At 42.8% G+C, this 15734-nt stretch overlaps 1 protein-coding gene across 3 annotated transcripts in view; it reads left to right on the forward strand.

Annotated features, from left to right (window-relative positions):
- The window catches only part of PACS1 (phosphofurin acidic cluster sorting protein 1), a 654711-nt gene that overhangs the window by 486409 nt on the left and 152568 nt on the right, over positions 1-15734 (forward strand). The gene's annotated exons all lie outside the window — the stretch shown is intronic.

Here is a 15734-nt window from a genome sequence, read left to right on the forward strand (position 1 = left end):
TAAGTCGCAATTCCTCCAATCTATTGGCATCCCCTGGGTTACGGCTGCTCTTATGCTTAATTTCTAATTTATGTTTTTCTTCTAAAAGATCTGTCATTTCATTTTGTTTTTCGTTTCTAAGACGTGAGCCCTGTGCGATCATTTCTCCCCTAATAACCACTTTGTGCGCCTCCCACACTGCTTGGTTGGACACTTCACCTGGTATATTGGTTTCAAAATACGATGTCAATTTATTGTGTAGGGTTTTTAAAAACCCTTTTATCGTCCATAATGGACTCATTTAATCGCCATGTCCTTTCCTTATTACTTACCGCGCTCACTCATAAACTCAAAGCTATTGGGGCATGATCAGATACCGTGATTGATCCAATTACAGAAGATTGCACAAGATGTAAATAAAATAGATCAACCATAAATAAATCAATCCGTGAATATGTATTATGTATTCTAGAATAATAGCTATAATCTTTTTCTCAGTTATGTAATGCCCTCCAGCTATCCACCAGATGAAGAGATCGTAAGCTTATGTCTTTGGGCTCTAAAAGATAATGTCTTACCTGATGAAGTGTCCATCTCAGGTTCCAGTGTAAGATTGAAATCACCCCCCAGTACTAGAACGCCTTCCCTAATCCTCCCTAGTTTCTTCAGTGTTTTAGATAAAATAAAATCTACCGTACGGTTATTAGGGGCATAAATTGAGGCAAATGTGTAGCATTGTCCGTATATTCTCCCTTTTACAAACAAAAAGCGACCTTCAGGATCAACCTCCACTTCCATAAGTGAAAATGGACATCATCTGTGAAAAGCTATTGTGACTTCCCTAGCTCCCCGAATAGGAGAGGACGTATGGAACCGTTGATTGAACAGAAAACAGGGCATACGGGGGATCGACCCTGCTGCGAAGTGTGTCTCCTGGAGAAATACAATATCTGCTCCCAGAGTACGTAGTTCACACCAGAGACGACCCCTCTTACACGGAGATCCCTGACCCCTTACATTATATGATACTTTCTTCACATCCACCATTTAATATTAAATATATATACTTTCCTATACCCTTTGCCATGCCACTCCATTCCAGCGATTCCCTTTGCCATCTCCAATGAGTATATCCGGCCCAAAGAAAAAAATACCTAGAGCGGAGAGGGGAGAAAAAAAAAGAGAAAAAGACCCCCCACCACCACCTTTCCTTCCATATTGCGAAACCTGAATGTACAAATTTATATATGAAAAAAAAATACCCATTACCTCCACTAAGGGGAAGACCACTCCCCATGGGGGTATACCACCCCTTCCTGGGTTTGTCATCCCTTCTGCCAAAATGCAGAATAAAAAGTCCCCCTTTTTGGGACCCTCCTATTGGGGTAAAGATAGTTAATGGTATGGTTAAGATACCCGGTTCTCCCTCGGGCTCTAAGAGAAAAAGAACACCAGCATAAAAGAAAAAAGAAAGAAAAATTCCCTTCTTCCCCCTTTCCCTCTTTTCTTCTTTTCTCCCTCTCTCTCCTTCCCTTTCCTCTTCTTCCCTTCTTCGTTTTCCTTTTAAAAAGAGAGGAGGTGAAATAAGACCGCAAAAAAAAAAAAAAAGGGAATTTCCACTAACTTCACCACTCTATAACAACCCCCCCCCCCGCCCCCGTTCCAAGGAAAATACATTTCTATCCCTCTTTTCCTTTCCTTTTGCCTTTCCTATCCTTTTCCTATCCTCTTATAGCCATATTTCCCTTTAATTAGACCCAGTTCAACTTTTAAATATGCCCATTTGCAGTTGAGTTTTGTCCTTCTTTATTTGTCTTCCTCCCTCCCTCTGCTTCTAATTGGGATTTGGCTCCACTGCTCTGGGCGATGCAGAGGAGATCTAATACTATTCATTCTCCAGTCAGGAAAGTCAACTAGCGGCAAGCCTACTATTTCTGTAAACTTTTGTAAGTCATCTTTGAATCTGAGGACTGCTGTCTTTCCATCTCGGGTGGCCGTTATACGAAAGGGGAAACTCCACCGGTATTTCACTTCAGCAGCCTGCATAGCTTCTAATAAGGGTCGAACAGTCCAACGTTGCATCATTTTGCGGTATGATAGGTCCGGGAACAGGGATATCTGACAACCTTCATGCTCTATCCTGGGATTATTACATACAATATCTCGGGGTCTATCCGTACTCTGATGGGCATAAGATAGAGATCGATGTACTCTATTTCAATAACATCTGGTGCCCCAATATTTGGCGAAACAGACCAATTTATTTAATTTATTTCAGTTACTTATATAGCGCCATCAATTTACGCAGCGCTTTACATATACATTGTACATTCACATCAGTCCCTAACCCTCAAGGAGCTTACAATCTAAGGTCCCTAACTCTCATACATACTAGGGATAATTTAGAGAGGATCCAATTAACCTACCAGCATGTCTTTGGAGTGTGGGAGGAAACCGGAGTACCCGGAGGAAACCCACACAGGCACAGGGAGAACATGCAAACTCCAGGCAGGTAGTGTCGTGGTTGGGATTCGAACCAGCGACCTTCTTACTGCTAGGCGAAAGTGCTATCCACTATACCACTGTGCCGCCCATCACTGTTTGAAGCAAGTCCGTGGCCCCTTTTACCTCAGCTAGACCACGAATGCGGATATTCTGCCTGCGGTCTCTATTTTCCTGATCATCCATTTGATCTAATAAAAAGTTTAATTTTTCTTCATGATATTTTACTGCTTCTTGAGTATCGGCCACCGCTTGCTTAATATCATCTTGACTTGTCTCCATCTCCTCCACTCTATGTCCCAAGGCTATTGTATCCTCTCTGAGCCCGTTCACCATTTGCTTACATGACAGCTCTACCGCAGAGATAAGTAATTGTATGTCATTTTTAGTAGGGAGGGCTCTCAGATGTTCTCTGAGTTCTTTGTCCAAGTCCATGCTTGTTACTTCTGTTTGGAATGTCGCTTGGTCTGGGGAGGGGATTTGAGTCGGAGATATAGATTGCTGTATCTGTGTTTCTAAATCATCATCTCCTCTCGGGGTTAATCCCTGGCTAGCAGACACCGAGTCCCAGGCAGGGGTTTCACTTTCACATTCAGCCCCCCGGACATTCTCCCCCGGGATATACCACTCTGCTTCCTCCTATGTCCTGTCCCCACAGTCCTCCATCATACTTATTACCTGCCCCCCAATGTTCTTTAGGGCTCAATCCGGCAGTCAAATGGTTACCCCTCTCGGACAAAACATCCCGCTCTGCCATCCCAGATCTACACACCGCCATGTCCTCTGTCATTACTGGACTCCTCTGACCATAACCCGGTGAACCCCGGCCCTTCAGTGGTGTCTCCTTCTCATACCTTTGTCCATCTTGGTCGCTTTTATACTCAAGGAAACCGGGCTTTGTCCCTTCATGCTCAGACACCTTCCGGGCTGTCCTTCCTCGGTCCGCACTCTGGGGATAGATAGGCTCTCAGTCCTCCTGCCTGTGCCTTCCCTTTGCTAGGAGGCTGTGGGGTAGTACACCGACGTGTCGTCATTCCTGGCTAAGATCTCCTGAAAGGGTGTGGGGGAGGGAGAGCTGTCACCGTAGCTCAATACTCCTCGTGTCTCTCAGAGCCCGGGAGCTTCCGCACGCTCACGCAGCGCGTCTTCTCTCCATACCACACCCCCCCAGGTATGAGAATTTTTAATCACACAAATGTGTACTACACATCCATCAATTCACTCATCATTATATATTTTTGAAACCACAGCTGAACTACTTCCAAGGTATTTTTATTCTGGGGTCTTGTACCTCCAGACATCAAAAGTACCTTCCAAAGGAATATACCTTACTGTACCCTCTGACATATATGCCAATCTTTAAGGGGTCTAATGGCCTTACCCCCATACCCAGATTTCATGTATTGTGCAGCTGTCTGACGGGTGCATGGACGACCCATTGTCCATGACGAATCAAATCACTTTTTTGGTGAACTCTGCGTCCAGAGAACCCTGCGCTTTACTTTCGGAGCGGTTATTGTTTGCGCCTTTATCACCATAACCGCCCCCCGCTTCTCGATTATTGTACATGGCCTGAGCGGGGCTGCCAGCGTACTACTCCTCCGTTTATGCTAATACAGTCGCGCACTGGAATTCCGACCATTCTACACAGCCCGACCGTTCTCACGATATACAGCCTTCTAAACGTGTTTGTCCGACAACTACAAAACACCATGAAAATCCTCCACCGTTCAAAACAATCTTATGGCTTCTATCTGTACCTAGATATTACAGCAATAACTTGGATGCCTCCTGTTTGCTCTCTACCCAAAACTGTATTACAGTATAAAACTTCTGAAAAACAACTGGAATTTAAAAATCAAACATACTTCCAAACACGAGTCAAAAGACCCCAAGCTCCTCCCACCAACTTCCTGTTGTACATCACGTCTTGTAAAGGACTTCCTGCATCAATGGACAGGAAGATGGAGGGAGGGGGAGGGGAAGCCTAGTTTCTACTGCAGGCTATACAATACAAACCTCAGCTCTAAAAACCCAACTAACCTAGATTAATCCTCCCTAAACTTCTAAAGCGATAAAACCCAAAACAATGAATTGCCCTCTGAGAAACTCCCAAACATTTAAAAAAAAAATAACACACACCGCTAAAAGTACAAAAACTCAGTTAAAGTTAGTAAATTCAGTGCAGAGATTTTTGCTTAAACCCAAAACTCAATACAAACAACGCAACAGTTTCACTGAAAAGTATGTAAAAAGTACAAAAACAGCCAATTGAATTCACTCAAAAGGAAATGGTGCCCAGAGACAAGATGCCCAGACTGCATGGCTACACACACACAAAGGAATTGGAGCAGCTTCCACTCTGGGATGACCCACAGGCCAAACCGCACAAAATCCTTAAACTGCGCCTCTACAAATCAAAATCACATTTTTAATACTGGACTAAAAGCAGAGCAATTTCACCCATAACACAAAATAAAGCAGACACAAAATGGTGGTTGCAACAAACGAAGATCAGACCACAGCCACGTGGTGAAAATGGCCGCATGGTGACAACAACAAAAGAAAATAAAATGGCCCATGACGAAAGCCAGGCCATGACAAAATGGTGCCATTAACACATGAAATGCAGTTGTTGATCCCGCCAAAACCAAGATTTCTTCACTAGCAACATAAACTTCTCCTCACAAAACTACACATTTGAGACACCACATGGATACTTACAAACATTTTAGGCTATATACTACTAGTGACCTTGGCCAACCAAACACAGGCTCTCCAATCAAACAACGTTACATAAAACACAAAATAACACGGCTCAAACATACACTTTGGTTCCCAAATAAAGTTCATATACTTACTCTGGCATCCGCTTCTATAGAAACAAGACATATCAGCAGTGATGCTTGCATGCATGATCTCAAAACAAAGAGCTCTTCCCCATGCTATTGTCCACAGGGAGTAGCCAACAGTTCCATGCCTGGCTGCCCCTCCTCCGCCAAGCCACATGAAAGCCTCAAAACAAATTCAATCATCAGCTACCTAAACTGCTCAGTCACACACACATTCCAGGCTGCACCAAATGGGTCCCATAGCAGAGGCAAATAATCCCAATTAATACTGACAAATCATACACAACATACGGTTACTTACATATAACAAACATACAAGTAAAATCCCGGTATTATACCAAAAGACGAAAAATGTGTTCTTTTGCAAAGCAGAACCTACCTAAAGCATCTGGCAAAGATTGATCCGATGTGAAGCAGGTTCTGTTCACGTATACCATGGCCGGTCAATGAACTGTTGTGGATATTCCACTATACTCTTGCACAATTATGCGCCCTTTCAGCCTTTTGGTATAATGCATCTTTAAACAACCCATGTCTTCCACATTTCCCCAGTAAACTGACATAATCACCATCTTAACTCCATCGTTCCTTCATCTGCCTTGCTGGGCAGAGGCTCTTGGCTTTTATTCACCCACACAAAGGAAGTCACAAACAGTAAGCCCTGGCCCCAACAGCCAATCGCTTCCTCCACAGGATATGACCAAACAAGAATATGAGTTTATACAACAACCAATGACTACCGTTCCTGCTGATGGGAGACTATCTGCAGGTGTACGCCATGACACCCCAAATATGTTAAGGCATACAAGGGTGACACGAGCGCACATCCGCTAAACCGATAATGTCTTTGCAGAGCGAACACATCCCCCAGACGAACGTCTGTGCATCACACAGGGGCCGTTCGCCGGCAGACATATCCCCACTCTGCAAACACCTTTCTCCAACCTCAGGAAGTTTTCCATTACCAAACGGATCTCAACCAGCGTCAGTCTGCCCCAGTCAGCTCTTTAGAGCGGATTGTGGGAGACACTATGACAATACATATTAAAATACATTTTCATAAAATTTCCACAACACACACAAGCAGTTTTTCTTAGTTTTGCAGTACAGGACACAGGTTCTTTAATCTTCACAACAGAGTTATATGCAGCTACTTCAAGTGATTGGACACTGGCCTATATATCTCCTCACAATTTAAGTTAGCCTCTATTTTTTGCTAGTGTCTTTAGCTGGGTGGACCTCTTCTCTCTAAAGGAAGTTTGCTATGAAGGTTTCTGTGTGTGTGTCTGTCGCTCGCTCTCTCTGAATGATGATATTCCACCAAATGATTCCTATTGCATCATAGCCACTGCAGCTCCTTCAGCAGCTTCTGGATTATTTGGTTGCTGCCATACACTGGTTCCTGCTATATGCTCTCCCCTTGGCATGTAGTTCAATTCATGGCATTATTCACAGGGTGCTTTACAGGTCGTCTGTCTGTGGCAAAGCCATGCTCTAGAAAACCCCATGTGTGGGTATCCCCATCATGAAATAGAAGCCAGGGGTGGGTATACCTTCTGTTACTCCTGCCTACCAGATCTCTTAGGGTGGAAGCTCTTCACACATTAAGCCCTGGATGCCCTTTTATTCTCTGAATCACCTTTTGGGGTTTGTGGGAGCAGCCAACCAATCTGCCCCTTTCTCTTTCCAGTCGGGACTTTGGACCATCAATAGCATCTGGTGGTCTCTGGCAGGCGCAATATAGCAATGTTCCTGCAGCTTGTAGGTGCTTGGCCTTGAGACATTTCTCCTATCTCTATACTTCTGAGGAGGTAGTGAGTGTCCAAACACTGCCAAGCGAAGGCCGGCCATAGATTGAGTGAATTTTCTTTCCTGCAACCACAGGTTGGGAAGCCATCCCTGTCGGGAGAACAGTGATTATTGCTAGCGTTTATAACATCTGCTAGCAATAATCTCATGTAAAATACGGCAGACTGGTTGTACATTTAGCCTGCCCATACATGGATCAAATCTCAGTCTGCTCTCCTGTTCAGGCACTTGGGCCCAGGGGAAGCTATGATTTCATGTCTACAGCCTCCTTTGAGGCTGTGTCGTACGGCCAGTTTCACAAGTCAACACTCTGTCAGCGTGAGATAAACAGATGCAGTGCTTTGACCATGCTATGTGTCTGATCCCCAAAGACAGACACTCCTTAGTGTGGTGGATTGTCAGCCCAGTGCTGGAGTTATGGAAGCCTTATTCTCAGATGTTCTCAGACAACCAGTAGCCTTAATATTGCCATCCATCCCTGTCCAGAGCTCAAAAGCACCCGGCTCCATTGCCACCTTCTCTACCTGACTCAGAAGTGAATCTACCTGCTCTAGCAGCTGTAGGAAATGAGATTATAAAGCACTGAAGTCAGTGTTACAGAAGGCTGCGGACGATTGTTTACCCCTAGAATCTATATACATAATACCAAAGCTTCATGCAAAATGCTTGCAAATAGACATGCTTATTTCTGTTGTGTACAAAGTCCTTGTTATAGTCCATTAGTAGAGTTTGGTATTAAAAGCACCATTTCAGTGTTTTCAGATGACCGCAAGGTGTGCAGAGAAATAATGTCATTCCTGGATGTCTCTGATTTGCAATCTGACCTCAGTCCACTATTTAATTTGGGTAATTGTGTGGCAAATTAATTTTTTAAAGTTGAAAAATGTAAAGTTATGCATTTGGGCTATACACCGCATTCATCAAATATTCTAGGAGGGGAATAATTGGGGAAGTAAGTGGTAGTGAAGGACCTGGGTGTTCTGGTGTATCATAGATTTACCAATAGCATGCAATGCCCAATTGCAGCTTCTACAGTTGGCAGAATACTTTCTTGTATTAATAGAGGTATCAACTTCAGAGAGACACATAATTTTGCCCCTCTGCAAGTCTTTTGCAAGACCTCAACTGGCTTATGTGGTTTAGTTTTAGGCACCCGTTCACAAAAAAGGATATCGAAGAACTGGAGAAAGCTCAGAGAAGGGCAACCAAGCTGATAAGAGCCATGGAGGAGCTTAGTTATTCACTTTCAGGTCATTACAGAGTACAAGGGGACACTCTAGGTTTGATGGAAAAGAGATTTAACTTTCACATACAGAAAGCTTTCTTCAGTTATGTCAATGTGGAAAAGACTCCATCAACTACTTCTTGCCAGCTCAGTAGATGTTTAAGCACTTAAGGTCTGGGCCTATTTTTCAGACTCATTGTTTACAAGTTAAAATCAGCTTTTTTTGCTAGAAAATTACTTGGAACCCCCAAACATTATAGATTTTTTTTTCCAGACACCCTAGAGAATAAAATGGTGGTCGTTTAAAAAATACACTTTTTTGACTTAAAAAAATAAGATTACAGTAAAGTTAGCCCAATTTTTTTTTATATTGTGAAAGCTAATGTTACGCCGAGTAAATTGATATCCAACATGTCATGCGGAATGGCCACAAACTTTTACCCTTAAAAATCTCCATAGGCGACGTTTAAAAATTTCTACAGGTTATCAGTTTTGAGTTAGAGGAGGTCTAGGGCTAGAATTACTGCTCTAACGATCGTGCCGATACCTCACGTGTGGTTTGAACACAGTTTTCATATGCGGGCACGACTTGCGTATGCGTTGGCTTCTGCGCTTGAGCTCGGCGGGACGGATCGCTTTAATTTTTTTTTTTTCTTATTTATTTAACTTTTTACTTTTACACTGTCCTTTAAAAAAAAAAAATCGGGTCACTTTTATTCCTATTACAAGGAATGTAAACATCCCTTGTAATAGAAAAAAAGCATGACAGGACCTTTTAAATCTGAGATCTGGGGTCAAAAAGACCTCAAATCTCATATTTACACTACCGGTAAAATGCAATTAAAAAAAAAAAACTCCCCCTTTAAGAGCATTGGGCGGAAGTGACGTTTGACTTCACTTCCGCCATCCAATGCTATGGAGCCGAGTGGGGGACATATTTCCCTCACTCAGCATCCAGCCTCACAGGGGAGCGGACGCGATCGTAGACGACCGGGGGACGGGCCCACTCCCGCCACTGAAAAAAGTGACCACTTTTAATCCGAAAGCTAACTGCTCACTGTTTTTAAATTTTACCGGGGTTATGGCAGCTAGCTGCTGCCATAACAACGGTATTTAGTGTCAAAGTACCAAGGTAAAACGACGGCAGCTGGTCCTTAAGTGGTTAAAGAGCTGCATGCATTCTTAAATGCACATATGGAGGTTTTCTTTTTGTTTTTTTGTTCTGTTTTCAACCTGGGTAACTATCTAAATATGTATATAGTTAAACTTAAGTCTGCTCCATCTCCCCTTGCACCTTTGGTTACTAAGAGGCCTGCAAAGTTTAAGAAAATATTCCCCATTCATGAACAAATAGAACTGGAAAATTATGATGACTGGCATACTCCTGAAAAGATTTCTACTCTACCGAAAATCATTGCAGAGCTACAGTATATCCAGTGGAAAATTAATTCACCAAAAAGTGACTGTTCCAGTAGTAGACCCTGCTGTCTTCAGTCTTAAATAAACCTCTTACTGTGGAATCTTGCAGGGTGACACAGTTTTGAGGCTTTACATATTTGATATCTACTTAGCACAACCTCAACTTTTATTTTGTATTTTATTATTATTAATTGATTGCGTTTGTGTGCATTAAAATTAATCTTAGGGCATGTTTACTGAGAAAAAAATTTCCTATCAAATACCGTAATTTTCCTTTCCTGATGGACTACAAGGCAGCAGGAGTCCATCCCCCCCCGGTCTTGCGGAGGCTAGATATGGAACACGGCCTCTGGTTCGGAGCAAAGATTTATGGGAGTGGAGGCGGGATTACCCAGACCTATGCTGCCATGGAGTCCATCAGGAAAGGAAAATTACGGTAAGTATTTGATAGGAAATTTTCAGTTTTGTTTTTTTTTTTTTTTTTAGTAAACATGCCCTAAGATTAATTTTAATGCACACAAATGCAATCAATAATAATAAAATACAAAATAAAAGATGAGGTCGTGCTGAGTAAATATCAAATATGTAAAGCCTCAAAACTGCGTCACCCTGCAAGCCCCATAAAAGTGTTTGGGAAGCTGTAGAGCCGCCCAGTTCACCTTTACTACATTGCCGGGAGCCTGTTTAATAAATAATGTTTTAACCATTTCAGGGCTGGGACATCTTGGAAACACCCGTGGTCCTGAATTGGTTATAGGGACCTTTGTCTGACATGTAGGAGAGTAAATTGATTAACCCCTTCACGCCGACTGTGCGCAAATATGCGGCCCCCGGGTTGAAGGGGTTGTTCCGGAGTGATGCCTACAGCTGCACACATCTTCCCGGTACCGTTTTTTAGAGCCAACAGTTGACTTTCTTGGGATAACAACCGATGCTGCTAACAGCCGCTTGGCTGTTATCCCAAGGAACGGGAGGGGCAGTTCACCGCCTTCCAATGCTTACCCAGGCTCTCCCGACCCATTGGGAGGCCCGAGCGACCACCTGGCATGTCCGCCTGCTGGCCAGAGACCCGAACGAAGCCAGAATCGGCTTTGATCGGGTCTCTGATCTAGTAACCCGAAAGCGATATCATGGCATCACTTCCTGTTTACTGAAGACTTAAAGGCGCCATATGTTAAAAAATTACAGCATTGAAAACTGCCAAACTAGGCATTTTAAATGCTTTTAAGTGCAAAGGAGGGATATGAGGTCTTATAGACCCCAGATCTCTCCATAAAGAGTACCTGTCACTGACTATTGCGGTCACAAGGGGTGTTATGACAGCAATAAAAGTGATCTGAATTATTTTTTTTAAAGGGACGGTGTAAAAAAAAAAAAAATGTAAGTGCCCCATCCCTCTGGGCTCGCGTGCAGAAGCGAACTCATATGTAAATCATCCTGCAAATGTAAACGGTATTTAAACCACACAAGTGAGGTATCGCCACCATCATTAGAGCGAGAGCAATAATTCTAGCACAAGACCACTTCTGTACCTCTAAACTGTTAACCTGTAGAATTTTTTAAAGCATCACCTAAGGAGATTTTTAAGTATCGTAGTTTGTCGCCATTCCACTAGTGTGCGCAGTTTCAAAGCATGACATGTTTGGTATCTAATTACGCGGCGTAACATCATCTTTCACATTATACAAAAAAAAAATGGGCTAACTTTACTTTTTTTTTTTTTTTTTTTTTTGTTTTCTTTTAATCCTTGAAAGTGTTTTTTTTTTTTCCCCAAAAAAATTACGTTTGAAAGACCGCTGTACAAAACCGTGTGACATAAAAAAATATTGCAATGATCGCCATTTTATTCTCTAGGAATTCTGCTAAAAAAATATATCTACTGTTTGGGGGTTCTAAGTAATTTTCTAGCAAAAAATATGGATTTTAACTTGCAAGCAACAAATGCCAGAAAAAGGCTTAGGCATAAAGGAGTTAAAAATGATTGTGGAAGTAGTTTTTTCTTTATTTTATATAGTACACCTTGTTGACAAGACATTATATTAAGATTTTTGTGTTAAACATAATGCACACAAAGCATGACATGCTGTTGAAGGGATGGATCTTTTTCTAATTTAGGTATAAAAAAAGTTAAAATTATTGCTACTCTTTTAACCATTTGATTTTTGTTCCGTTGATAAAACAAGCAGATGTGTGTCGTTACCTTGAATGGACAATATTAATTGGTGGTGGTGTTGTACGTAGCAAAAGTTTGCATAGGAGAAATTGGATTTGTCATATACAGAGCACACAGATGATAAACACAGTAATGGGATTTGTTTCTGTGATTTCTATAAATGGAAGAAATGTTAACAAATGTGTGATACCTCTAAATAATATGTAAACCCAACATTTCATATGCCTGATATGTGCCTGTTGTACCATGTACTTGTATCAAAAAGTGTCCTGTTCCCTTTGTATTGCTTCCTTTGTGTGAAATCCCTGCTGTCCCTGCCAGTTCCTCTGCTTTCCTATTAGAAACTGACCACGTTAAGCAGGTGAACACATCCTGGTTAGTTCCCCAGCTGAGCTGGAACTCGGTGTGCTCTCCTCCCAATGATTACACTTATCCTGACATAATCCCCCCCCCCCCGCATAGCCTTTCACTGGGAAGATCAGTGTGCTGCTGCTTCTCCTCCTCCCTCCAGCTCTTATGGGGCTGAGGGAATAAGATCACTTAAAAAGCAGAAAAAAAGAGGTATTTATAATTTGATTTTAATTTGTATACACAAATGTTTTGCCTTTCATTTTTATTTTAAACCGAATGGGTTGTTTTCCAGGGTGGTCTTTAACCAGTTCTGGACCGGCCCACATACATTTACTGCAGCAGGGAGGCCTCTCTACGTGTAATCACGTACCTGTGCACGATTCACGCCTGGCGGTGATTGGATCAATCATCAGGTCCAGGCCAATAATTTATGGCCTGGACCTGCTGATCGGTTCAGAACGAATGGCAGAACGTCTTGTGCCTGTGTAATGTAAACAGGGACAGGAAATGATGCAATCTTCTCTCCTGGAGTCCTTTTCGGATCCAGCGTAAGAGGAGATGGCATCTAAAGTACAAGCTGACACCAGAACACAGGCACATTTATCCCATTTTTAACCCCCCAGTTAACCCTTTCACTCTGTCAGTGTCATTGGGTACAGTGTACAGAAATGTTGCTGATCACTGTATTTGGTGTCACCGGTGACGCTAGATAGCGTTAGCGGCAGTCCCAGATAGGGTCATATATTCCCTAATAAAGGTTTAATCCCCTGATCACCCCCAGTTAACCCTTTCACTGCCCTGTCAGTGTCAATAGTACAGCGTACAGATCTTTTCCAGATCACTGTATTAGTTTAGGAAAAATGATCCGCACTCCGGTTGTTGCTCTTTAAAAAAATCTTTGTTTTTATTGACAAGCCACAGTGAACAATGCAGATGAAAATGGTTGACGCGTTTCAGCCTATAAGGCCTTAGTCATAACTAAGGCCTTATAGGCTGAAACACGTCATCTTGTCAATAAAATCGAAAGATTTTTTAAACGGCAACAACCGGAGTGCGCATCATTTTTGCTACATTACTTAGCCAGTGATTGTGGATAGAGCACCCGGAAGCTCTGCTATCTGTGTTGTACTGTATTGGTGTCACAGGTTATATTTATATATACATTTTAACCCTTTGATTGCCAGTAATACTAACACACACACACATTATACACCTCCATTACTAGTATAGTCTGAACAGATCAATATCTTTGATCAGAACTATCGTCCCCAATAGTATAGTGTTCCCAAAAATGCAGCGTTGGCAGGATCAGTCCCGACACCTGCCAGCACCTGCATTTAGCTTGTATGCAGCAGAGTGCCAATACTAGTGCCCCTCTACCTTCTGGTGAACTGGCGAGCATCAATGGCCTAGTGCATCCTGGTCATAGACCAACAAGCACTGCAGTAACACTTGGTGACATGGCGAGTCCCATAAGTGCAGTTCAAGCTGGTGCGGTGGCTAGCAAAAGTACTGTCCTGCAGCCACCAAGAATTTAAAGGCTTAGTTTGTAGAGCCCATCGTGATCAGGTGGGAACAGCAGATTTAACTCCCCTTGGTTTTTTTGAGCTGTTTTTCATGGAAGATCTGTACGGATCTATTGTGGACCAAAGCAGTTTATATGCTACTCAATTTATTACCGCAAACCCAAATTTGAACCTTGCCAAACAATTTGCATGGAAACCTATCACAATTTCCGAAATTAAGACTTTTCTGGGCCTATCCCTCAACATGGGTGTTACTAAAAAGAATGCGTTGCAGTCATATTGGTCCACTGACCCAATTCATCATATGCCCGTGTTCTCTGCTGCCATGGCCAGGACTAGATATGAGCAAATCTTGCGGTTTATGCACTTCAACGACAAACTCTGTCATCCTCGGGGTGACCCTGAATATGGTCGGCTCCACAAAATTCGGCCCCTTTTAAACCACTTGAACCAAAAATTTGCAGCCTTGTATACACCCCAACAAGCTGTCTGCATAGATGAGTCCTTAAGTTTTCTGGCTGTCTTGCTTTCAAACAGTTTCTCCCCAACAAGCGTGCCAGATACGGAGTCAAAATGTATAAGCTCTGTGACAGGGCAAGATGTTATAATTGGAGTTTCCTGGTTTATGAGGGAAAAGATAGCAGCATGGAGCCCCGTGACTGCCCAGACTACATAGGAAGCAAGATTGTTTGGGAATTGGTGTCACCCTTATTCATAAAGGGGCACCACTTGTACATGGACAATTATTACACAAGCGTCCCACTTTTTTTAGACCCCTTTTTGAATTTGGAAGTGGTGCATGTGGCACTGTGCGACCTAATCGCCAGGGCTTCCCCGAACGGCTTGTAAGTTCCCAGATTAGACGGGGAAAGGGCCTACTTGAAATGTAATGAATTGCTTGCAGTGAGGTGGAAGGACAAATGGAATGTTTTTGTTCTGTCTTCCGTTCACGCAGATGCGACAGTCCAAAGGGCGACTGGTGTTGTTGAGACGCCCCTCTGTGTCCACGACTACAACCTTAACATAGGAGGGGTGGACTTCAACCACCAGATGATGGGGCCATACTTAGTTGCCCGTAAGGCCAGACGCTGGTACAAGAAAGTGTCTGTATATTTATTCAAATTGGCTCTGTTCAAGGCTTATATACTATACAAAGTGTCAGGAGGAAGTGGATTCTTCCTAAAATTCCAGGAAGAGATCACCACAGCCCTTTTGTATCCAGAAGGTGCTGTTGCCAAATTTCCCAATCCAGATGCAGTGAGCCGGCTGCATGAGAGGCATTTTCCGGATGTCCTCCCTGGTACCCATACCCAAAGAGTACCCCAAAAAAATGTCTGTAGCAAGCACGGATATAGACGTGACACACGCTATTTTTGTCCCTCCTGTCCTGGCCAACCTGGTCTCTGCATCCAGGACTGTTTCCGTCGCTGCCACACACTAGTGGATTATTAGTATAAGGTACAGCATGGCACAGTCTAGGGCACACATTCACAAAGGGTCTCAAAAGATCGCATTTTGAGAGACCCTAGCCTGGAACGTTTAAAGGTTTTTTGTTTTTTTTGTTTTTTTTTTATATTTAATTAAAAAAAAGTAAAAAAAAAAGAAAAACATAAAAAATTAATAAAATAAATAAAGCCAAAAAATAGTTGTTGGGGCTGAACGAAAAAAAAAGAGGCTCTAATAGGCTTCAAAAAAGGGTGGTGTTGGGGCACTGACCCCTGAGCCCACCCAGTTGTGTGACAATAGCGAATGAATATTGTCACACTGATCCTCCTCCCGGCCAAACAAAAAGGTGGTTTTGAGACTCATCACCCAATTGGCTGAAAGGATAGGCATTCCTATTGGACGCCTCCTAGGAGGAGGAGGGAGGAGATGCATGGTGGAAGCTGCTGTGATGC

This window comes from Aquarana catesbeiana, linkage group LG11 (assembly GCF_042186555.1).
Source record: "Aquarana catesbeiana isolate 2022-GZ linkage group LG11, ASM4218655v1, whole genome shotgun sequence".
NCBI classification, from domain to species: domain Eukaryota; kingdom Metazoa; phylum Chordata; class Amphibia; order Anura; family Ranidae; genus Aquarana; species Aquarana catesbeiana.